The sequence below is a fragment of the Coturnix japonica genome, chromosome 3 (assembly GCF_001577835.2).
Source record: "Coturnix japonica isolate 7356 chromosome 3, Coturnix japonica 2.1, whole genome shotgun sequence".
Taxonomy (NCBI): domain Eukaryota; kingdom Metazoa; phylum Chordata; class Aves; order Galliformes; family Phasianidae; genus Coturnix; species Coturnix japonica.
In genome coordinates, this window is record NC_029518.1 from 26,776,347 (window position 1) to 26,800,860 (window position 24,514).

General features: G+C 42.5%; 1 long non-coding RNA gene across 1 annotated transcript; it reads left to right on the plus strand.

The window, feature by feature from the left end:
- Window positions 1–837: 837 nt before the first annotated feature.
- On the plus strand, window positions 838–23,815 carry LOC107311227. The gene is made up of 3 exons (XR_001553953.2): window positions 838–6,835; window positions 7,441–7,545; window positions 23,372–23,815. It is a non-coding gene; the product is annotated as an uncharacterized LOC107311227 (long non-coding RNA).
- Window positions 23,816–24,514: the final 699 nt, after the last annotated feature.

Below are 24,514 nucleotides of genomic sequence, written 5' to 3' on the forward strand. Positions count from 1 at the left end.
CTAATCACTCTGGCTCAAGGCGTTGTTTCACTTAGTTCAAAAGTGTGAATCATATTCATTTTTTAAAAATATGAAGCAACATTCATTGCAAATCCAAGCAGTATAGTTGGTCTAAACCAACAGCTAAAGTTTAATTTCATTAGAGAAGCAACAAGCTCTTTGTTATCTCAGGTGTTACTGTGTTGACAAATAAAAGATGCATACTGCAGATTCTTAGAGAAATTCCAGTTTTCCCCAGGTATTTAGAAGTCCACTAGAGCCTGGGCCCTCCATCTTTACCTTCCTCAGAGAGTGCCTGATGTTCTTTGCCTGGAAGCTGACTGCCTCCTTGGTTGTACTGTAGCCCTGAAACTCCCAGTAAAATCCTGACAAGATAATGTGGGAGATGCTGGGAAATCTTAAGGTGCTTCCCATTGGTAAAGTGAGTGTGTGTGATGCTAAAAGAGTAACAGAAAATTTGATAGCATCAGGGATATGGGAATAAAGGAATTCCCAAATCCTCTTGGCTTTGAGGGGCAATGCAGACAGTCCCCAGTGAGGGATACTCTGGGAAGTGTCAGACTCACAGTGTAAGTTTTGTTACAGATCTTTTTCTCCCAGTACTGCTCACCAAATGCTGGTACATAATTCCCTGGAGCTGTCATCCTGGGCATTCTGCAGTTGAACAGGGGCCTGAAATAACACATTACTGGCTCCTTTGTCAGCCCTGGTTTTCTTGGGTAAATGCTGAGCTCCAAGCAGGTACTGACAACACCCATCCTGCTTTCAGTGTTTTGCCTTGCTGGAACATGTGTACAGAGAAGCCAGGGCATCTCTATCTGTGGAGGCTTTCAGAGCTCCTATGGATGAGGCCTTGAATGATATAATCTACTTCTGAAGCTGACTTTGACCTCGTGTGTGGATTAGATTGGCTTTTGAAATCCCTCCAACCTGATTTTTTCTAAATCTTGGAACTTCTTTTCTGTCTTGATTATTTTGACTCATTGGCTCCTTTTATTTCTTCTCTGAATGATCTAAAAAAAAAAAAAAAAAAAGCATCTCCTCAAATATATTTTTTAAGTATAAGGAAGATAATAAGATCCACAGAATAACACAGATGACCCAAGTGGAAATTTTAGTAGTACCATTACATCAGAGAAGGGCTTTAATTAGTATACCTGAAGTAAAGATAATCAATTCTGCCTGTATCTGTTACAGACACATGAGAGGGATACTAAGCAGATAGAGACCATCATTTGTTAAAGTAAAAGGTGTCTTCTTTAACCTTGCAGAGATCTCTACTCCAATACTTTGCTTCATTTTTTGAGCAGTTTAGCAGGGCAGTAACTGTGGAACAACTAAGGAAGAAAAGTGCTTTTTTTTTCTAGGATGGAAGAAGAAAGAATTCATAGAAGGAGAATCTGAGAAAGCAAGAAACTATAATACTAAATATGTGATGTTTTAATATTTACGTTGCTGGTGAGTTCATTCTCAGGAACTGTACAGATTTACCTTAGCCAGTAATGAAGAACTTCACTCCTAGGGAATTCAACTAGGATCAGTGGCACTGAGCTTTGCTCTCACACATAAGGGGACAGAAGATTGAGGAGTTTGGGATGCAAATTTACTTCTCACCTGGAAGATGTTTCTTTTCCAAGGATACTATCACAGAGGGTGCATTGAGTGACTTGGGATCTTCACTGCCTCAGAGTAAGTTTCCTCCTGATAGGTGGTTTCTCTGTGAAGGTCTCCAGCCTACATACTGCACAACCAGCATGGCGGCCTACCACCAGGATGAGAATTCAGTAGAGAATGGCTTCACCTGTCCTCACTGTCACCAGCCTTCTTGGGAACAGCCTCCTTCCAACAGACTTGAAAAAGAGCCTTTGGCCCAACTTAGTGCGCCCATGTTCACAGATGCTTGTTGCAGGAGGGAGCAGCCTGAAGTGTGAGCAGTAATTGCTGTGTCTGGTTTGAAAATACAAAACTGGAGCTAATACAAAAAAAGTGACCTTGGATTGTCAGACATTTATGAATCTCTGCTTTCTAAATACTCCTTAATTTTGGATCTCTTTGAGTATGAAAGAAATCTCAAAGAGGCTGAGAGAAATGTGAAGGAAGAGAGGAGAAAATGAAAGAGAAAAGCAATCACTGTAATAGAGATGGGAGCCAATTTTCTTAAATGTCTAAGGGTCTTATGAAATCAGCTCTCTTGTAGGTTGAAGACACTTGGGATGATTCTCATAATTTACTCAATTTACCAAGCAAAAAAAAAAAAATACAACACATTCTAAAAAGCTTGGCACTCATTTTACTGCAGGCAAAACAGCCCTTATTTACAAGGTCTCTTGCTAGACTATGTATGTCCTTTTCAGGGCGGTGGATCCCTGGGGAATTCCCCCTCACATACATTCCTTCTCAGCAGGCAGAGAGCAGCTAATATGCAAGAATGCCTGGAAGGAGTAGCTCGTCACTGTGTTTGAGTGACAGCACGTAGACCAGTCAGTTTCCAGTAGAAAGACTGTCTGCTGGTATTTCAGCTCTCTGATTGGGATTCTGCTTCCCCTCCAGTCTGGCCTCTTCTTGTCTGTTTGTTTTGCTATCGTTTGTACGGAGATCATCAGATGCAAGTACATTTGACATATGGAGATAACAGTCAGGAAAGGAAACAACATATGGCAGACAATTCATATCCATCAAGATCTGTCATAAAACCATTTTTAGCAATAGAAAAAGAAGGGTGGAAAAAGATAGCAAGTTTGAATTTAAAATAACCATGATACTCTAACAAGCAGGAGGGCCTAGGGCTTGCTTTGCTAGATGACACCCCTGGTTCACTGAAGCCAGAAGCAGTTGACACTCAGTGCTTCAACAGTAGGCTAAAATCTTCTGCAGTGCATTGGCCAATTACTTCTTGACCATCGTGGCTGATTAATGACTTGTTTCAAAGCCCTGATAGAAGCTCAATGTGTTGACTGTTTAGCCTATTGAAGTTACTCTGGAGTACTCCTGAGGTAATCCAGGTGTTTATTCTGGAGCTGCAGGGGCAAGGGAGAAAGGCGATGTGGCACCTGTGCTAAAGGGTGAGTAGTGCTGGAGAACCCATCACGGTCCAGCTGTCCTCATGTATCTCTTTTGTCTTGTGACATCGTCACATAAGGGATTAGGTAGATGGGATGATCTAAGTCCTTTCCAGCAGGGCAAAATCACAGAATCACCAAGGTTGGAAAAGACCTACAAGATCATCCAGTCCAGCCATCCACCTGTCACCAATAGTTCTCACTTAAACATTGCTAACATTGTCTGCTAGAAGGGCAGCTCGCATTTGTATGAAGCATGAGATCAGGCTGTAGTCAAATGATGTGCAAGGGTGTTTAAATATGTAGCACTAGGCATCAAGAATACTCCCAGGATTAGTGACCTGTGGTAAGGTGTGGATGTATCCTAGAAATATGCCACTCAATTTCTTTAGTAAAAAATGTTGATACTTTAATTTGGCTGAATTGAAATGAAAGCCCTTTTTGGCTGGAGAAGTGTTTTGATATGCTCTGTCTGCTTGAAACACGGCTGTATTTGGATTAATGGATTCTCATGTATCGAAAAGTTTTAAAGGAATGATGTCGCTTCCAGAGTAAAAAAAAATACTATGTATGCCACTAATATATATCACATTTAATAGTAATAAATGGCATCTCTTCAGTAGGCCACAACCATTTTTCACCAGGGGAACATCGTCTTTTACCAAAGAAAGTGGCCTTTTACTTTTGTTTGGTTTCTTTTTTATGAGCCTTTGGAAGAGTTCTTTTGGATCAAGAGGCTCTTTTAAGAATAAGTAAACCTCTGCAAGGGAACGTTTACTTTGCCCAGGCTTTAGAGGTCTCACAGGCTCAGTCATGGTATCTCCAATTTGCCAAGAGGAAAGAGCAACCTAAAGCTCCTTCTCATAAAAGCAGAATCTGAAAAATAGAAGAAAAATAGCCATAATATAGTGAAAGACTTTCAGAGAGGTTCCTCTCTCAGTCCTTTTTCCTGATGATTTTTCACATAATTTTCAGTGTGACCAACTCCTGTTCTTCTATGTGAATTGCCTTCCCATCTGATATTTACTCTGCTCCAGGTGAAGAACAATTGAGCTGTGACAATGGGGTTTGGTGGTATGACATCTCTGGAAGTGCAGTGATGGCTAATTTTGTTGGAGGAAGAAATGAAAGCTCTCTGGGATGGAAAAGGCCTGTCAGATGATTCAGGACATCTGTCTAAGAATGGAATTTTTCAACCTTATCCATGGGTTAAATGTGCTTTACTGAGCAGAGTTACAAGAGAGAGAAGCTAGGCCAAGTGCATCTTCCGTTCCTGTCTGGGGAGGATGAAGCCATTGCCTGGTCTAATAGGGTGTCAAAGCCCAGCCCTATCTAGAGCCTTGTCACAGAGTCAGAACAGGGAGGTTTTATTGTTGCTGGGCATGGCAATTCTTTACAGGTGCCAACTGGAAGGGTTTAAAATGCAAAATGGCATTTCAATGTTTAAGAATAGCAAGTAATTTGATGGCTATAATAGAAAACCTTCCAGTACTTTAGCAATGTGTTCCAAAGCTGCATAACACTGCTGATAAAATTGCCTTTGGATTCCTTGTCTAATATTCCAGCCTTTCTCTCCCTCAGCAAAACACAATAGCTTGCACTAAGCCTCCCTGGGCGGGCAGCTAACAGCACATTTACTAGACACTTCAAACATTTGATCATATTTCTCCTGAGTGTATTTAATATCTGTTAATGTCAGCAGCCCCAGCCTGATCGAAATACCTGCATTGCTGGGAAAAAATGTTTAATATAAAAGATGACACGGGTAAGCAATCACTTACTGATGTCTTTTGGAAATGGATAGGTGACTACCTAACCCCCCCCACCTCACTCCCCTCCCCGCTCTGTTACCACCCTGCTGCTGTGTGCTTCTCTGAATGCATTAGAGTGGCTATTCTGAGTATGCAGGAGATGCCAGGAATAGTTTCATGTTTCCTGCCTCATCAAACCAAATTCAATCTGTAAAAAATTAATACACCCAGAAGGAACAGTTAAAAGCATCTCCAATCAATTAATGTTAAAATGGGAGCTAGGAGGCTGATTTGTTAAAGGAAACCCAATCCAGCTCAGTGCTTGAGAGGCTGCTGGGGCAAGAGTACAGTCAGCTAGTCAAGTCATAATGTTTCCAAGGGGGAAAGCAAATAAGGTTTAGGCAAAGGCTATTAATGCATCATTCCAACTGTTCAGTCTTGGGGACCCTAAAAAGACGCACTGTTTTGAGCCAGGCAAGAAGCGTCAGCAGAGAGTCTTTCCATAGGGGAATGGATGGCACATGCCCAGCTCTTTGCACTGGACATCTGTGTCTTCTCTCTTCTCCCAGAAGGAACTGCAAAGGGAAATACAAAGATACAGCCAACATCCTTGAGATCTGAATACTTATAGAAGCTTTGTGTGAGTTGAGGTGAAAAGTGGGTATGCCATCCCTTTGGCCTATGGACACAAGTACTGGAAGTCAAAAAAGGTGAAAGAGCGTGTTGGGATTTTTTGCTGTTGTTTTCCCTGATTTCTGAGCCTCTTTTACATTCAACATTCTCTCCACTATGACAAGGGCTGGGCTTTAAATTAGTTTGTAATGGAAGCAAAGACTCATAGCATCTCTTGACTGCAGAGCTTGGTGCTTTAAGCTGCAGTTTGAAAGGCGTATAGGGAAAGTTGTAAGAACCAGCAGTAAAAGGTTCTCATAGTGAAATTAAACAGAAATCCCGCATAATTTTCAAAGAGGAGGATTAAATCTGTAACTCTCTGCTGTCTCCTACCTGAAATGCCAGTCCTTATAAAAGTGATAACTGAATTCCAGTTTGGTTTTGTTGTGTTTGGTTTTTTTATCTCTAATGCTGTCAGATTGTTTCCAAAGTGTAGAAAAATGCCAAATTATGTCTGAATTCAAATGAAACATTCAAGTATTTTTTCTTGCTATGTGGCCTCTTAGAGGAAAAAAAAAAAAAAGTTGTTGTTTTTTTTTTGTAAAGTTAGGTATACAACCAGCTGAAGCCTATTATTATTTTGCCTCTGATTAATGTAGGTCACACTTTTCTTCCTTGCAGCTATTAAGTATTTAGGGCCATTTATACTTTAATCCCTTGTCTTTTTCTTGTTTCTTTGTTGCTGTGTTACATCCTCACAGTCAGACAGCATTGAGATAAGTGGTAGAAAAATGGGAAGAGGGAGTTAACACAGTAATCCAGCTTTGAAATAATAAAAAGAAATTGTCCTGAGGTAAGTGCTTGAATCCAGAGAGCTTACTGAAGGCAGAAGGGAGGGAAAAAATAAGTGTGATAGGAGAAACTGAGGCGTAAAGAGAATAGAGACACTCTGTGACAGGACCTGAGTCAATATCAGGGTGCTGTATTTGAATTCTGTTCTTGTGAGAAAGGTTTAATGGAACTGCATTTCCCTGAGTGTTGACCAGATGAGCCTGAGCTAGGAGTAAAGGGGGTCTACTGAAAGCTATGGTAGTGTTGCTTGGGTGTAGGTAAGTAGTTCAGCTGGTGCTGAAGTTGTGCTGTCTGTTGGGCAACTGCACTCAGAAGGAGCTTCCATGTTGCCCTTTGTCCTTCTGAACAGGATCCCTGTATCTGAGAAACGCATCCAATCCATTCACAAATCTTTGCCTGTGAGTTCTTTGAAGGAAATGATATCATCCAGGCTCACTTTTCCTGCAGAAGGGTGGACATGATGAACTTCGGAGCTCTCTTCCAACCTGGGCTGTTCTGTGATTCTGTGAAACTTGCAGGCACTAGCACCAGCTCTGATTGCAGAGAGGAAGAATCTGTCTGGTAATTGAATTTAAACTATCGCCCTTCCTATGTTCTTTTTTATTTTAGGTAGAAGGAAACAGCAGCCTTCCCTCCAGTTAAATCAGAGGGAACCGTAGCTGGAGAGAGCTTGGATAAAACCAATTGAGATATTTTTATGTTCCCTATAAGAAGTTTATAGAGAAATACAATTATTGCTCTCCTCTGTCAATAACTGGGCATGCTGACTCCATAGTGCCCTAGGTTATGCTTCTGGTTCTTTGCTGTTCAAAAGCCAAAATCAATTTCCCCATGAAATTTTGAAAACAAAAATACAAATTTAAGGAGACTTCTTGGACCTCGTGTTTTCTTCGCCACAACAGTTTTAAACTGGATTTTGCTGAACAGGAAGCATCTTTATTTCCTTTATCTGGGTCTGGGCAAGAGGAATGATGTTGCTGCAGCCAGGATATGGGAGACGGCATGACTCAGCTGTGTCCTACACTGAGATACAATAAAACACAGCATGGTGCAGCTTTAATTTTAATTCAAAATAACTATTTCCGTCGCCTACAGAATTCCTCTAATACACTTATCTGGGAGAACACAAAGATTAAAGAAATCCCGCTAATTCCTTTATCTTTCAGATACAGGGCTGAAAACAAAGGCATCCAAACCTTGAGCTAAATAGAAGAGGAAGAAGCCAAAATCTGTGCCAGAGGTTTGACTGCTGGGTTTACTCATGGCTTCAGGTAAGCTTCTTTCCCCAGATTGTTTAGCATTTCAGAGGCCCTCTGCGCTCCTCAAGGAGAGCTGTGGATTACAGGCATAAAACCTCTGCATAGCTCGCAGCCCAGGCAGAGGGAGAACAAACAAGTTAATCCAGGGTGCCTTCCAGTTCGGCATCCTGCCTCTGACCCTGGCCAGCTCCACCTGCTTCAGAGGGAGATGTAAGAACCTCACAGCAGGCAGATGCAGGGTAATCAATCCTTTCAGCCTTGTTCTCAAGCCCCATTAGATCTCATCCTGATCCCTAAATAGTTCAAGCTTGGATTAAGCCTTGCAGTATGGTATTTAATACACTCTGAAAACTGTTGTTATCATTAACTCCCATGACTCTGGAAACTAATGTTATTCCCACACAAATACATTTTCATTTTGAATCTTTCTGTGTCCTTGGTCTGCTACAGTAATGAGTACATAGGTTTAAATACCTGTCTGCAGAAAGTATTTAATGTTCCTTTATATCTGTGGTAATTTCCTTGTGATTATTCTTCACTGTGTGTCCCTATTACAAACCTTTTGAAGAAAGGAGTAGGAATAAACAATATGCTCTAAAGATGACACATTTCTTCATCACAGTGTGGGGAAAAAACACATCTCAGGGATATGTTCTTTCAGCAGCCTAAGCATCACGTTGGTATCTTAAAAACAGAGAGAGACTTTGCTCTACTCCCAGCCCTAACCCTAACCCACACCTTAATCCAGGCTGCAGACCACAGCTGGCTTTTGTCCCAGCTTTTCTAGTCATAGCTAGGATGAGCAAGCTCTCACAGCAGAGCTATTTTTGCAGTCTGTTCCTTGGCAGCCTCTTTCCAGCACCCATCCAACTGGAGCAGTAGTTCTCACCTCTCTCCCAACACCTAACCCCTGTTTGTTAGCACAGCCTTCCCAAAGACCCTCAAGCATTTTGGACATGCTGCTTTTTTCCAAGAGTGCCTTCTTAGTATCTTCCTTTAACATTTATTTATTTATTTATATATTGCTTGTCATAACCCTATTTATTTTGTGCAGTAACTCAAAGGAACATTTTAGGAGCACTTTAGAGCCTATGAAGAGATGTTGTGTGTGTCAGTTCAGTTTGGTCTTCAGTGCTTACATAGAATGGCTCAAACATTTCCTTTTTTATTTCTAACTCAGTTTGGTTCCCTACAATCATTTGTACACATAGTATATGTGAATATATCTACGGTGATGTCCTGGACTATTTCATAGTGTTACCTACATTATATCTCTGTATCGCCTGCTGTACAGCATCCTCTCCATTGTCCCATCTGTTCACCATTCCTTCTCCTTGTTCTATGTCTTTTCTTCTCCTCCTACTTACAAAATTGCAACCTATCTCTTTCCTCCTATAGCCTCTTCTCTCCTTCTTGGTGCTCTGGGCTGGGACAGGGGCTAAGGAGTACCCAAGATAGGGCCTGTGTGTGTATGTGTGAAAGGCAGAGGAGGACTTCCCAGTATGAACCTGCACTATGAGCTATGGGGAAGAGGGAGGTGGGCCGGAGAGGTGTTGTCCTGCTGTGGGGGCACTATGGCGGCACTCTGCACCAGAGGCACTGCATCCTGCAATGGAGATGAGCTGTACAACAGTTTAGGAGCACTGATTGTGAGATGCCTCTCACAAGTATAGGAGGAGCATGCTGCAGGGCTGAGGCCAAGGCAGATACATCACAATGCACAGCCTTTTGATAGCATATGAAATTCCCATCTCTCATCCAGTGTTTCAGCACTGCTGTTTTGCACTGGCCAGTCATCTCTTTGTCTAAGATCCTCCTGAACTCACCCATCTCCAAAATTGTCTGGTGCTGTTTTTGTTACTTCAGCTTGATCTCTTTTGAGACTGTTCACGAACACAAATAAATTAAACAGTGCGGGATCCAGGGTGGAGCTTTGAGGCTTATGGTGTTTTCTAAGGTGAAAATCAGGCTGTTTAATTGCACATTTCTTTGGACTTTCCTCATTTCTAAAGTCTCATCCAAAATATATTTTACCCCTTCCCTAGTGATGTCTTAATCTCTCTAGTTTCTCTGTGCCATGTTTGCTCAAAAGCATTTTATCAGTCTGAACGAGTCATGACTTTCCTATTAACACTGCAAATTCTGAGAGATCGGTGAAACAGTTTTGCTTTCTGTAGGCATCATGCTAAACTCTATTTTCTTCCTGTTCTTAATGTTATTTTCAGGAAAGAATGGCTAATATATTCTGACCAGAGGTAGCTCTGCAGACTCCAAAAACCTATTCCTATTACAGTGCTGATCACGCCATCCCTTAGCACTACCAGGCTTTTAAATGAGATCGGTAGTAATTGAAAGAACATGAGAAAGGGCAGATTTCAAGAGCTTAGGGGCTGATTTGCCAAACAGATCAGTACTCGTACCTGGAAGTAGAGTCTCACAGACCTGTTTGGAAATCTGACCCAGGGCTGTGCGGTGACACCTCTTAACAAGCTGGTGAGTCTTCATGGCACAGTGTGGCTTTATGCAGATAACTCTCAGCTCCTGGAGATCCGATAGATCTTTCAGAGCCCAGCAAATTAGCTCTGCTGCAGAGCAAGGCCGCTTCACCACTATTCTCCTTGCAGTCTGGGGGATAGCTGGAAAAGAATTAACTGCATGATCTTTGCCCTGTTCATGGTTTCATGGAGCAGATAACTTTATGCATTATGTCTATTGCTTCCACCTGGAAGCTCATAGAAAAATGCTTTTGGGGTTGTACAGGCTCACCCCCAATATCAGACAATGAGAAGCCATGGATTAAACCCCCAGATGGGTAGCTTCACTTGTCAGCCAAGGGAGATGCTGAGTGCCCCAGGCACTCATCAAAATTACTCCTGCCTCTCACAGCTTCTGTCACCTTCAGGAATGTTAGATCTCTCACATCAGGCCATTAATCCTGCTTCTCCCAGTGGAGTGTGGCTTGTCTGGTGGGATGTGTTTCATTGCAACTGGTTCATCGTGCTGTCATTACTGACCAAGCAGACTTTGGCTGCACATGCGGGATCTTGCTACTGCCTAACTCTATTGATCTGTTATTGAGTTCAGCACCAACCACTGGTGTAGCTCTAAACTCAGCCTTTGCAGGCAGCTGGGAAGAAAGTCAGACTCAAAAAGGAAATGGACGCTCCACCTCATCAAAGAATAACAGAATATTCCAAGTTGGAAGGATCCCATGAGTATCACTGAGTCCAACTTTGGGCTCCACAGAACTCTGCCCAAAAGTGGTGACCTCGCCTATTCAATGGGAAGAATTCCTGCAGGAGAAAAAAACAAACCAAAACAATCCCACCAAACCCTCACCTGGAAAATGCTGTTCCATATAGCCCCAGCAGTCTTTTCCTGCTTCTAAAAGGAGTCGTGTGGCTGTTACAGAGGCGTGCCTGAAAATAGTGTTATTAGGAGGACCAGGGTTTGTTCAGGAGGCTGTGGGATGCAGCCATTCCTTGGGCACTACAGATATATTTACAGTATTAAAAGGTCAAACAATCCCTTCATTCCCTGTTTGCTTCAGAGAGTTTTGTTGAACATTCTCATTATTCATTGTGGTATTTCTTTGGTTTAAGAGGATTTCTCTGCACAACCATAGTTATTAGAATGCGGTGTGTGTGCAGTGAATGTGTTATTACTATAACAAGCTTCTCCCTATAGTAGGTATTTATTCCAAGTGTGAGGCTTTTAGTTCAGTTGTCTGTGTGGAAGCACAGACAAGATGGGGTAGGTAATGTGGAAGAAAAGATGGAGCAGAATGGGGAAAATACACAAAATTAGTAGCTTAGAGACAACACTTCTGCCCCTACCTTTGTTATGGGCTCTGTGCCAACTCTTGCCTTTCCTTTCACAAAAAGGTCAGGAAAATGAGTACTGTACAACAGGCTGGGGACTCTTAGGAGGGGAACAAATTTTACTCCTCATGCAATTTTCCCCTAATTGCAGGCAGTGCTTTTGGCCCTGTTAACCTTTAGGTGAGTTACGGGAAAGCCTCCAGATCTCTAGGCAGTTATTAGGAGACCTGGATCCTCCTCCAGGATGCGCTTTGAGCTCTTTGTCCACTACACACACGAAAAGAGATTGCTGTGAAGGTGGCAGCAAACATGGCACAGAAGTGCAAGATTGTGTAAAGGCAATGAGTGTTTTCAGTAGGCTTGGGAACAGCAGAAACTCTGGCTTTATCAGGCAGTAATAATTAAAGTTATTATAACGAAGCCAGGGAGTCAAAAGCATTGTGTCATGATTTCCACTCTGTATTTTGAAAGCTACAGCATATGGACGTGGATAAGGGTCATTACTTCCATGAAGAGTTAACTAAAGAGTCTGTTAAACATCATCTATTAGGATAACATAAACCTAAGAGTCTTAAGAGAGTTGGCTCAGAAAACGTCTGGCTTTAATGAACCTGGAATTGCTGGTGTTACTACAGAGGACTGCAAAGGTCTTAGGTTTTGCCAGTATTACAGGAGGGTGTGACAGTTTTTAGGATAATTATATGCCAAGCAACTTGATGTCAATGCTTGTCAAATTAATGCACAGGAGAGTATGAGACTTGATTGCTAGCTAGAAATATAATTAATACCAGGTAACGTAGCTTTCAAGGAGGTAGGGCTTACTAAAAAAGAACAACTTCAATTTTTTTCTGTTTACAAATTTGGTTATCAACAGTGACTGCAGAGCGGTAATATGCTTTTGCAATGTGTTCAGCATAGCCCAGCACAACATACTGGCTTGAGTCAAAAGAGGGAGAGCACGCTGACTGCTGGGAGCAAGGTTTTTATAAAACAGCCTGTGTCCAGTGTTATTTCAATTTCTCTATCCGTGATCTGGAAATAAATATAAAATTGCTGCTGATAGAATCTGAGGATGACACACAAACTGATGGAGTAGTGAATAAAGATGGGAACAGAGTGGTTGCACAGAGTGATAGGATGGCACAGTGCCTGTTTAAATGAAACACTTCTTAATGTTTAATTGCCACATGCCAAGTCATCTACCTGAATTCCAGGAACACAGAGCTGTTCTTATACGGGCAGCTCTTATTCATTACAGCCCTAACATAACTTTTTTCTTTTTTTTCCCCCCTTGAAATATGTGTTACATGAGGGTGACGCATTTGGATCTTACCACAGATAGTTTTGCCAATGGTCTTTGCTAGGACAGGTTGTTTTCACTGGTTGTGTATGTCAGCGCTGGTCTCTTACAGGTGAGTCTGAAGGTGTTGTACCAGTGAATCAGACTTAATGGGGGTGTAGGTGACTGCTGAGACCTATTGTACACTCATTATGTGTCGCTTTGCTACTCATACCCTTTTCCTTATGTGCTTTTTCTGCTCAGGGGCAAGCCAATCTAAGTGACTTATATCTTCACCAAGCCTGGTGCTCTGCTTGTGTCTAAAGATTCATGTTTTGGCTGATAAATTACACATAGTCAAATGTACAGTTGAAGTTTCTTGAAGTACTTTCTTGGACAACTGCCCTTTCCAGTTCATTATTTGGGCATTCTTATACCATCTGTCCAAACGACAAGTCCAGCTTACTGCAGCTGGGTCTTCATTAATAGACTCTCAGGAGTCCATCTTCATGCTGTGAGGTTTGAAGGATGATTAGCATCTCATATCCTCTTGGCCAGAGGGAGAGAAAGACATAGTATCTCCAGCAGGTGTTTGTTCTGCAGTATCAAAGACTCATATTTCTATAGAACAATGTAAAGGCAATAGAAGGAGAATCAGTTAAATACTAGGAATACCTTGATTTTCCAATGGAAGAAAACCACAAAACCTGTTGATGGAGAACTTGTACATTTGAAGATTGAATCCACTGATAGAATGCTCCATTTTAGGAGGGATTTTTTTTTGTCCATAATAAACTAACAGCACTTACCCAAATGAACCTTATGGAATCTTTTATGGTCACAGATTTTTAGGACGTTGTTTTCACATCTAATCTGATGGATGAGTGTACCAGGCAAATGTCACTCAGATGCTGGGCTCTAGTCCTGGTTTACAGGATGAGGCACTTTTCCTCCGTCACTATAAGGTTCTTCCCAAGACTTGAATACATTGGCAATGCTCCTGCCCTTGGCTTTGTGAGAGCTGGTGAGACTGTAGCCTAAGAGAGCAGTCAGCTTTATTAAAATAAAGACTGAGAATCAGAACCAATGTCTGAAATTTGTTAATGCGTTTGAGTTTCTTTATAATGCATAGATGTTGCACAGGCTTTGAGAAAGCAACCAATGTGTATGTGAATTGTTGTCTGATTCCTTCCAGGAGACTGCTTCAAGATGCATACTGTGATATAAATATCGTAGTGGTTGGTGATTTTTATTTATTTATTTATTTATTTATTGCCTGTGTTGATCTCAGATTGAAAGGAATGAAGTACTGTTAAGTGCACTAACTATATGTATTTTAGAACTTATTTGATGGATTATGATCTGCATCCTACTTCTGAGTAATTAGTGATATCTGTGTACTGGCATTTGGATTTTTAGCTATCTGAACCAGCAGGCTGGGAGGGACTGTGGCAATTCCCATGGGATAGGCTTTGGTAAAAGTGGAGGAAGCAATTGTATTTCCTCTTATATTTCCTTAAGAGAGCAGTGACTCAGGACTGCATGGCAAATATCTTACCTAAGCCTGACTGCAATACCAGAAGTAAAAGCAGTGATGTAAATCTACGTGGTAGTGACAAAGGAGTTAAAGTCTCTCTGTCTAAAAGTCCTCAGCGTGTAGCTGTTGTGCCAGATCTTTTTTTACTGGAGAACTGATGAGTATGAAAGGAATCAGGAGGGAAATGTGAACCTACTTCATGTGGTGATGTAGCGAAAAAATAGATCCCTCTGGAGACCTGGATCTGAACTGCCATCACGAGGCTGGGGAGTTTCCATTCTGCTTCTGTCTTCACCAACGTGTAGGAAGGCAACAAGTACAAGTTTCCTTTAGCAATAAGGACCTTGCAAGGCACAAGTATTCTCGGGCTCTTGATTCTCCTTCCTTTTATTATTATTATTATTGTTGTTGTTGTTGTTGTTGTTGTTGTTGTTATTATTATTATTATTATTATTATTATTATTATTATTATTATTTTAGCAGATGTCATACATATCCAATCTGAGCATCCGCTAACTGATCACCAACTGAATGTGTTGTGGATGACTCCCTGTGTTTTCTCACAGTTTTGGGGTAAAACTGCCTGAGCTGCTACTTGGGTCTCCTCTGTAGGTGCCTCTTGGGCTCAATGAGCCCATTCTGTCACCTCTAGCAACCACCATCGAGGTGGGAGTCTCTAGGTTGTTTCTTCTTAGCAGGGATCTTGTGCAGGCTGGTTCTGATACCCAGCCTGGGCACACAGTGCCTCTGCACCCTGAGGGGCTATTTTGTCTCTCTATGTTGATGAAACCTCAACATCTGTAAATATTTCTGTCCTCTAGAGAAGACATTGTTCGCGTTGCACTACCTATGAAAAATACTTGCCCCAAAGCTTATTTGTGGCTCCATTAACCTAAAGAACTTGTCTGAACGCTCCATTTGCCTTTTAAATAAAGAACAAATTATTGTTGAGAACTTGCATCCCTATCATTTCATGTTGCTTTCCTCATTATGAAAAGAACATAAGGGTCCCCGATCATTATTTCTGACTCTGTCATTAGCAAAGGTCTGGAAAGTGTGTTTTCACTCCATTAGCCTTCAGAAATGAAAAGAATGATTGCATAAATCAAGAATAATTATTTCAACCAGATTTTTTTCATGCTTTGCTGTGGAACAGGCTGGGCCCTAAACTTGGTCTGACAAATTAATTTCTATTATTTGCCTTTTCTGGAAAAAAACACCACACCGTGTTCAGGACTCAGCAACGCAAATGACTTTTTGGTTTTATGTGCCTCTCTGGCCACGTGTGGCAAACATCATGGTGTTTATAGTTTCCCTCATGAAATCTGCCAGTGCTCCTGTGATTTACACCTGGAGCACTGTATAAGACATTCCTAGATGTGTCATAGCCCTTTTGCTTCTCAGACATGTGTGGACACTTGTGTTAAACAAGAACATCTCCTTTAATTGTATCCTTCTGTAATTATGTTGAAGTTCACTCTTACATGCCTGTGCGACTGCATGTGAGTCAGATTGTCTGTCCTTTTCATGTTCAGAGTGTAAAGAAAGGATTGAATGATTCTACCAATATTACTGATTTTCCTATTGGTAAAGCAAAATGCAGCTGTTTTTCTTCTGATTACAACATTAATATTTGCTAGGCCTTGGATGAGATCTAGAAAATTGCCACAAAATGGGCTTGCAGTGCATGATCTCTTCACGGTGTCTTCAGGTGAGAGGCAGAAGAGTGAGTATGCAGGAATGGGAAGAGAGTCCAGGCCTCTCTTCCTGTGGAGAGTCTGACTGCCCCCCCACCACAGTTCCTTATCAGTGGATACAAGCTGCTCAGCAGCACCTTCTATCAGCTCTTCTAACTCCAAAAGGAATGCAATAGCTACTAGGATGCTATGAGAAATAATTCAGGGTTATTAGCAGTCTCAGACAGAAAAAGTATTATTTCTTATTTTGACAAAAGATGCCCCTTGATTGCTGGAGATAGTAAAGGTAATTTCCAAAGCAGCTGAGAGCTTGCAGTGAAACTGGCTTGAAGAAGACTATTTACTTCCCTTTTTCAACTGCAATAGCCTTTAAAACCCCTTCTTTGAAGTGACTAATGAGCCATTTGACATGAAGGAGTGTGCCTCCTATAGTTCAGTGCAACTCCTTTTACAGCAAGTAGAGTTGTTTAACTGGAGATTTTGGTTGAAGTGAGATAGATCACATTTTTCTTGTCAGTGAAAAAGCTGAGTTGAAAATGTTTTTTACTTGTTTGTTTGTTGGCTTTGTTCCTGTTGCTGTTTTTAACTGGTCTGTGTTTGCCGAATGAGATGAGGATTACAGCTTGACAACATAGGCGTTCTGTGCACATAAGCATTCAGTAAGAGACAGAGGTGATGAGGACAAAAGAAAACCCGGGTGATACTGTGAATCATGATATTGTGCCAGAATTTTATGTTAATTGCATGCCTTGTTTTTCTCACCTCTGAGAGTGCTAGTTCCTAGGAGAGGAAAGAGTTCAAAAGCTTGACTCCAGCAAACTCTCAGAAAGCCTGCAGTCATTCACTCTTAACTATTAAACCAAACCATAAGCTGAAAGACAGAGAGAGATGTCCTCTACCTGACAGTGCTGTAAAACAATGAATATGCTCCCTACATCCTCTGGACAATCCTAATGGAAACCAGGCAAGAGCATCTAAGACAGAAGAGGCCTCTGACCATCAGGGTCAAAAGGACAGCATCAATCCTGAGGCAAAGAAATTCTTCTTAGCCTTGAGATTGACCTGAACCTTACAGAATCTGAGCCAAGGTCTGTGCAAAACGAGAAGTGATCTGTGTTGTGTTAGCTCTTAAAAGCAGGCACTAGAAAGATTGTCTTCACTGTCACTTTTGCTGGAGGATTCATGGTAGAGGCAAAGGCCTTGACAAAATAGCTCAGAGAAACTATGGGTATGCTTACGGAGCTGTAAGATTTGGACCTAACCTGCAGGTCTAAATGAAACAAGGGCTCATCCAGCTCCAGTTCTTTATCAGTGACAGATCAACTGAGCAGGTGCTTTGAAACGTTTGGATGATAAGCACCAGGAGCTCATAACAGACATCAAAGCTAGAATCATCACATAATAAAGCAAAGTAGAAGTAGAGTTGGAAGAAGAGATAAGAAACATTTTGTTAAGGGCTTCTAGAAGGTCATACTGTGCTGTTTAATAGTCTTTTCTGGCCTCAGATCCCACGTGTTGGTGCAGGGCTTTTCCAACCTCTGCTTTGCTCTGTTAAAGTGAAATGTTTGAAGGTATATTTGGAGATATTTTCCTGTAGTGGACCATTAGTAAGGCCCAGAACCACGAGGAACTCCTTTGTGCTCTGATTTGAACACTCACATCCTCATCTTCAGTTTGAAGGGCACTTCTTCATGAGCTTCCTCTGCTGGGAGATTCACGTGTGGGTTGCTGAAGCAGCCTTGCCGAAATGTGTCTGCATTGTAATTAATAAATACATTAATGGACTTTTCATTGCATTATTAGGACATTTCAAAATTTGCTCTGGGAAACCTTTCAACTCGATTAAATCCACCTTTGTCACAAGATAAAATGCTCTTCATAATGAGCTCATTAACATTCAGACTGCAATTCAACCCCATCCATTAACAGCTGGCAGGCAGGAGCTTCCAAAAAGACCCTAAAAAGCATTATCTCTGGCCAGGGCATGGTTTCCTACATGTGTCTGTTAGTCCCATGTTGGATGTTTTGTGACAGGGAGCCCTTCTACTAACTTCCCCATGCCATTTAAAGGTACTGCCAAGATCAGCTGTGATCAGGCAGGGATCTGGAAGAATCTATCACGAGTTCCCACCCTGCCATTGGGGTGTTTGTTTGAAATGAAAGCTGCCCTGAGCAGAAGATGCCAGACCTATGTAGCAGCTATGGGCAATTTCCTCCTCTCTCCTACTTGGCCAACATTAATTTAGAGCCCAAATGTCAGCTGATTCTATGAAGTGTGTTAGAGCTGGGTGTGACAATTAACTGTGAGTGATAACAATGGCATTTCGGTGGTGGCTAATAGGCTTCCAAGCTTAATCTCTTTCACTGTTACTGAGATAAAGAATAGATAATTCTTCCAGTGACAATAGTTGCATACTAAAGTTTGTATTTCCTTCATGCTGATGAGCCAGGAAGCCTGGTTTCACCCAGCAACACTTCAGAGGCCTCAAAATGGGTGTTGCCAGCTCAGCTCAGGATTTCACTGGATCTCTGTTGACTTGCGGGTCTGTCTCCTGGAGCCAGGCGATTAGAAGGAATTAATGCCTTTATACTTTTGTTCTGTCTAAAAAAGCAAATCTCTGGCCAACTACTCATGGGGAAACAGGGTTTGAGGCAAACCGAAATCATCCCGAAGTAGTCTGTTAGTCTTCAGCTTTTGGACAAAACTCAGGACTTTGGGGCACCACTTATTGATTTCAATACTGAAGACTGTCAGTTCTGAGTCTGGCACAGGGAACAGAGCTATAAAATTGTCAACCAGCTATGAAGTTCAGGAAAGGCTGAAGACTGGGCTGGGATAACGACTTTCTAAGCACCAAGAACAGCATTTCTGGATGGGATGAAAGCCTGTCAGTGATCAGGGTGAGTGAAAAGCTTAACCTGAAGATTTGAGGCTTCAAGCAGCTGCTTTTTAGCATCCCAAATACTGGGATGCCAGAGCTTGGCTTCAGGACAGTGCCAGCCATGACCAGAGCTCTCCTTCCCATCGCACTGTAATGCACCAAGCAGTAACCTATGGGGAAAGCACTGCATCACTGGGATCAATGAGAATCCCACATCTGCGTATTTCAGCAGTTGCCTTTAGCTTCTTGAATTCTAACAAAAGAAAAACTGTTCGTTTTTTACCTCAGCTCAAGTCTTGCTGAACTGCCTGGTAGGAGGTCAGATCTTTCAAAGATGTTTCTTATATCTTTTTTGACCAGCCCTAAATACAAGGTCTAGAACAAGATCTGTACAATGCCAGTGGCTCATTCAGTGAGAAAATACTGATTTTGAGGACAGGCATGAGAGTATAGCAGAATATACATCCCACTGTAATGTGATTTAATGGACAAACAGCCATACATTATAGTTAGGTTTTTACGGCTGCTAAATATGTTAGTCCTTAAACATTCAGTGGGATTATAAGCCTTACTTCTTTTAAAATGCTGAGCTTCAGAGGAAAGCGATTTTCTTACAGCACCAACCATCACGTCTACAGTTTGTGGGATATTATTTTTTAAACGTCAAAGCAGAGCTCATCCTTGATGTATTAAGCCTCATTCTGTTTCAATTTTTGCATTGTCTCTGGTAAAGAATTCCTGCTCCCTTCCACTCTGCCCCCGGTATCCCAGCTGTTCACAGTTCCTTGGCTTCAGCTTTATGATATGAAGCCAAGAAACAAATTTCAGCAAAACCGAAAGAATTTGCAATTAGCTCTACCTTTTTCAGGAAGAACTTTCTATCTGAGTCTCAGAATTTACTTTGTCACAGCAGCATTCCTGTAATCATGCCTTATCAGTTTGCTGAGCCTGTATCTTTATATCAAGGGTACCCCTACAGATCTCCTATGGAGGAAACAAAAGATGCTCATTATATTCACAGCTGGGCTGCCCTGAACCTCTCTTTGAAAATCAAAGCAGTTCAATTATTCTTTTTATTCTTCTCTTTTGCTCACTTCTGCATTGCTGGTTTTATCAGGGAAATGAGATAGGCACCCAAATACAGGTCAAGGTTAGGATTTATCTAGCAAAATACTGGACTGTCTTACTGGGTTTAGGCATAGCTTTGGCAACCCTCTGGAGAAAGACTTTTTTTTATGTCTTGCCTTACCAGCGTCATACATTGAGTGGCCTTAAATCCCCAAGATAGCAGAAAAACAACCCAGAAAATTGGATCATATCCTGCTGGGTGGATGATTTGCATAGTTCGTAGTAAGATTTGTTGAGCTATAGGAATTGCCTCAAGGGAAAAGAGACACCCACAGGACTGGGAGAAGGGGAGAGAGAAACAAATACAGACTGGGTAAGGGAGAATGCCCCTTCCTTTTCAGCAGTAACAACTGCATTGCCTGAGCTACCCCTGCACCAAGCCTTGAACTTGCCCATGGTGGAGCAAGTTCAGTGGTCCCTCCTGAATACATGGTTCATTTAGGAAGTGGAAAAGCTGTTTTATCTATTTCTGACAAGTTTGTAGAGACAAAGAGCAGTCCTCCCTGCAGATGCTTCTTTCTCTACTTCTTCACCCTCCTTCCCTTTCCACAGCTGCAGGCTGTTCCTGTTCATGGGTGGCATATGAGAGAGGCTCTGGGTTTAGAGCCAGTTTAGCACATATGACTGGAAAGACTTTTCTTCATTCTAATTGACCCGCAATTTTTTTTGATGTAACCGAGGAGGTAAAAACCCTCTACCTCAATAAAACTCCACTTTCAGCATTTTGTCCTCCAAGGTTTAAATTTATCACGTGTACATTTCTTCAGCTCAGGCTTTTCCTCCAGGCTCCATGTTGTCTATTACTGTGTTTAAAAATGATCTGTGTTGACACAGGACTGAGTGGGCACTTTGTATTATCAGCTCCGGCACTTGTCCATGTCCTTTATTTCAAGCAACTAAAATGTATTTCACAGCAAGACGTTTTCTTGAAAGGTTTTTCCACTGACAATTTGTCTAAAAAGAGATGCTGCTGGAGAAGGCAGAAGGCAGGGTTTCTCCAACTCATTTGGTGGAGTTATTGAGGAAATTGCTCGGGGCTTCGAGGCTGCTGCCATGGACCTACGTGCATGCGGAGGAGCTTGCTGTGCGTTGCTCTCTCTTCTTCAACAGCAGCCTCTTTCCACTGCTGTTGGTAGAACTGTCTTTAATTATCCTCTTTGGACTTCTGTGCAAAAATAATCAGTAGTTAATTACAAACAATTAAACAAATTGATGTTCTAGGGTAATAGAGAAGGGTGACAAAGAGAAGAGAGCTGGAGCTGATTCCAACAACAGGCAGCGCTGATGATGGGGCTGCCAGGGCTAAAGGGCACTCAATGGGAGAGGGCTGTGGTGAGAGCCAAAGTCTCTCTTCTTTCCTTTGTTGCAAAAGCATTTGCATTTTTCTTTGGCATTGCCACCTCTGCTGTAAGATAACACAGCTCAGTTTTGCAGGCAAATCTGTTAATTTTTATTAGTATGTTGGGAAAATGACTCACTAGAGAATGGCAAATTCAAAGGTATTGCAGCTGCTTGTCCTGGAGTCACACAGGTTTTCCAAGGTGTCTTAGAGAAGAGCTGTCGAGCTCAGTAGGTTCAGGTTGAACACTGGGAATTTTTTTTTATCAGGAAGTGTAGCAAAGCATTGGAACAGGCTGCCCAGGGAGGTGGGGGAATCATTGTCTCTAGAGGCATCAAGAACCATGTGGATGTGGCCCTTAGGGACATGGTTAGTGGTAAAGATGATTCGATGAGATGATCTTAGAGATCTTTTCGAACCTTAATGATTCTATTATTCCATTGGGGAGGTGAAGGCTTCAGAGAAGTGTTCTGGGTGTGTGGCAGAGCTTCTTCCCAGGAGCATTAGAGCCATATAGGAGTGAACTCTTGAGCCTGAGGTTTTTGTTTTATGCCCCATGCACACAGATTGTGCACTTGTTTATAGTTTGATGCTAACACTGGCAAAGGGAATTAAGGGCCTATGTCTGGAAGTTTTTGTTATTTTCTCGTTGCCATAGTCTCGGGTGGGGGTGGAAATTTCATTAGTGAGAGAGAGCGATCTTGTTTTGAATTATTATTACTTCCTAATGACATGACTCTCACTCAGTACCCTGAAGGCTCGTGGGGGAGGAGGAGCTGGTTACATCTCCCCATCCACGTGCAGCCCCACTCGCGTGTATTTGCCCACGGCCATCGGGAGTCCGATGTGGCCAAGCCCTGCCTGCGGGGCCCAGGGCGCTGGAAGCGGGAGCCGCGGCTCCCAGCCGGGCCGGCAGGGGGCAGCGCTGCCCCGGGCACTCGAGCCGGGCCGGGCCGAGCCGAGCTGGGTCGAATGGAGCCGTGCGGAGCCCTGCAGTGGCTGGATCTCATCCCGATCCATCACTAGGAACTGATTTTCCATGTCTGTGCTCTAGGCGTTGTGTAAATTATAGCACTCCTCCTGCCATGCGCCTTCGTGATATTTTCCTTGGGGTCTAAAATATTAATTAAAAAAAAAAGCCCTTTTACAATGCACCACTATATTAAACTTATAACGCTGTAAATCGGCGCTGTAAAACTGTAACTCAAGGGCTGGGTGTTAGACAATCCTGACATGCTGCTGTGGGAGCGGCGAAGATCTTAACAAATTGCATCATATACAAGTTTCTGCAATGAACATAAAACTTCCCATTTTGTACCCCCATTAGTTGGTTTTCACAGTATTTTCAGGGGCGAAGAGACGTAAAAATGGCAAGAAATACAGACAAGCAAATCAATTTGGTAAAGTAAAAGTTGATGTGAGCTGGCATCCAGAAACTGAGTGACGGTTCAGCTTTCCTGTGTGCTTGTTTGAGTATTTGGAATGGTTTGAGGAAGCTGAGTTAATTTAAAAGTATTCTCCCTTTAAAAATATTTTCCCTTCAGCTTCTTTGCCTCCCTCACGCACCCCAGGCTGGGTACTGCTATGTAAAGAAGTATGGTAAAATTGGTCATTTCTAACATTGTTTCCAGTCTGATCTCCAGATTTCTGCCCCTCAAATGAAAACTGTGTTTTGATCCCTACTGCTTTTTGTGGCTCACAGACGCTCTCAAAGGGGCTTATGTCCCCACAGCAAACACTGTCTCAGTCTACCCATTTTGTTTTGACCTTCAAAGTGTTGCCCTGACTGTTCCTCCGTGCTATTGGAACCTTGGCAAGAAGTTTTGCGGTCATAAATAGTGGTGTCATTACAAAGCAATAACACGGGCTGTAGCTCTCCCTCTCCCTGAGAGGTGGGCAAGGGTACACAGCTTGTTACCTCTCCCTTTCTGTGTGAGGGAGCCGAGAGCTACGGTGCATATTGAAGTTTCATGCGACATCACAGATCAGGTCCTCTGGCAAAGAGGGGAAGCAAACGCTGAATATTCTGAAGCGAGTAACTACCCACAGTGAAGAAAATCCTTTAATGTGAGCGTGGTGTAGGTAATGCAGTATTTATTTACCACAAAGAAATTGTAAAGAGCACAGCATTGATTTCTTGGGTTTTATTTTTCAGGTCGTTTTCACAGGGCTAGGTCTGCTGGGGGGATTTTCTGAGAAGCATCTGAATGGCTGAATAGCTTCAGCGCTGACCCCCCGACCTGAGCAAGTCCTGCTGCTCACAGTATTCCTGGAACGACACAGGGGCTCCTGCTGGAGTCAGGCCAGGACATTAAATGAAGCTGCTTTTGAGGGCAAGAGGACAGATCTCCTGCAAAGAGATACTGATCGCTCTGCAGCATTTGACTCTGCTGACCGTGAATCCTTGCTGGGCCTCGTGAGGAGAGGGGCTGCCATCTGGGGTGAATTATTTGGTGGGACATACCTAGTTTGGCGTGATGTGAACATATGCCCCATGGCTAACTGTTGTGCTGTGCCACAGGGACCAGTGCTTTTCCCTTTTCTGCTGACCCAGTTGGGCATAGAGTCACCATTCCTGGAGGTGTTCAATAGTTGTGTGGATGTGTCACTGAGGGATGTAGTTTATTGGGCATGGTGGGGGTGGGTTGATGGTTGTATTGGATGATCTCTGTGGTCTTTTCAAAGCTTAATGATTCTGTGATTCTAACGTGTGGGAAACAGTGGTGAAGTCATAACCACTTCAAGAGCATAAGCTCATTGTTCCGTACCCTCCCCTCAAGCTTTAAGAGGACACACAGTCAAATTCAAATTTCCAGTCTGTGAAAGTCCTAGTAGTCTTGACCAAAGTATCTCTAAGACAGCAACTTATCAGCACTATCTGAATTATGAGAGGGTCTCTCCATGTCCCACTGCAGCAAAAGGGCAGCTCTCTGGTGTCCTTATCCAGCACTCAGTGTAAGCATTGGTCAGAAGTGATTTGACGTGTACAAAAAAGACTCCTCATCTGGGATAGCTGGTACTTTCCTTTCAGATATCCCAACCATCTTCAAACTGCTTTGTATTTCTCAGGAGTAGGGAATGTTTGGTGCCTCTGGAAAATAGGTCCCTCGTGACTGGAACAAGGTAGCACCTTGTTTCACCTGTCGTGTTGCAACTGGCCTTCAGGGTTTTCAGCCTTCCCATCCCACACACTGGCCTCACTGGCAGTGGTTACTGGTGCAGTGTATAATCTTTCTCTTCTCCCCCCCCCCTCCTAGTAACTCTTATCTTTAATGTTATGTATGTTTTAGCCATACAT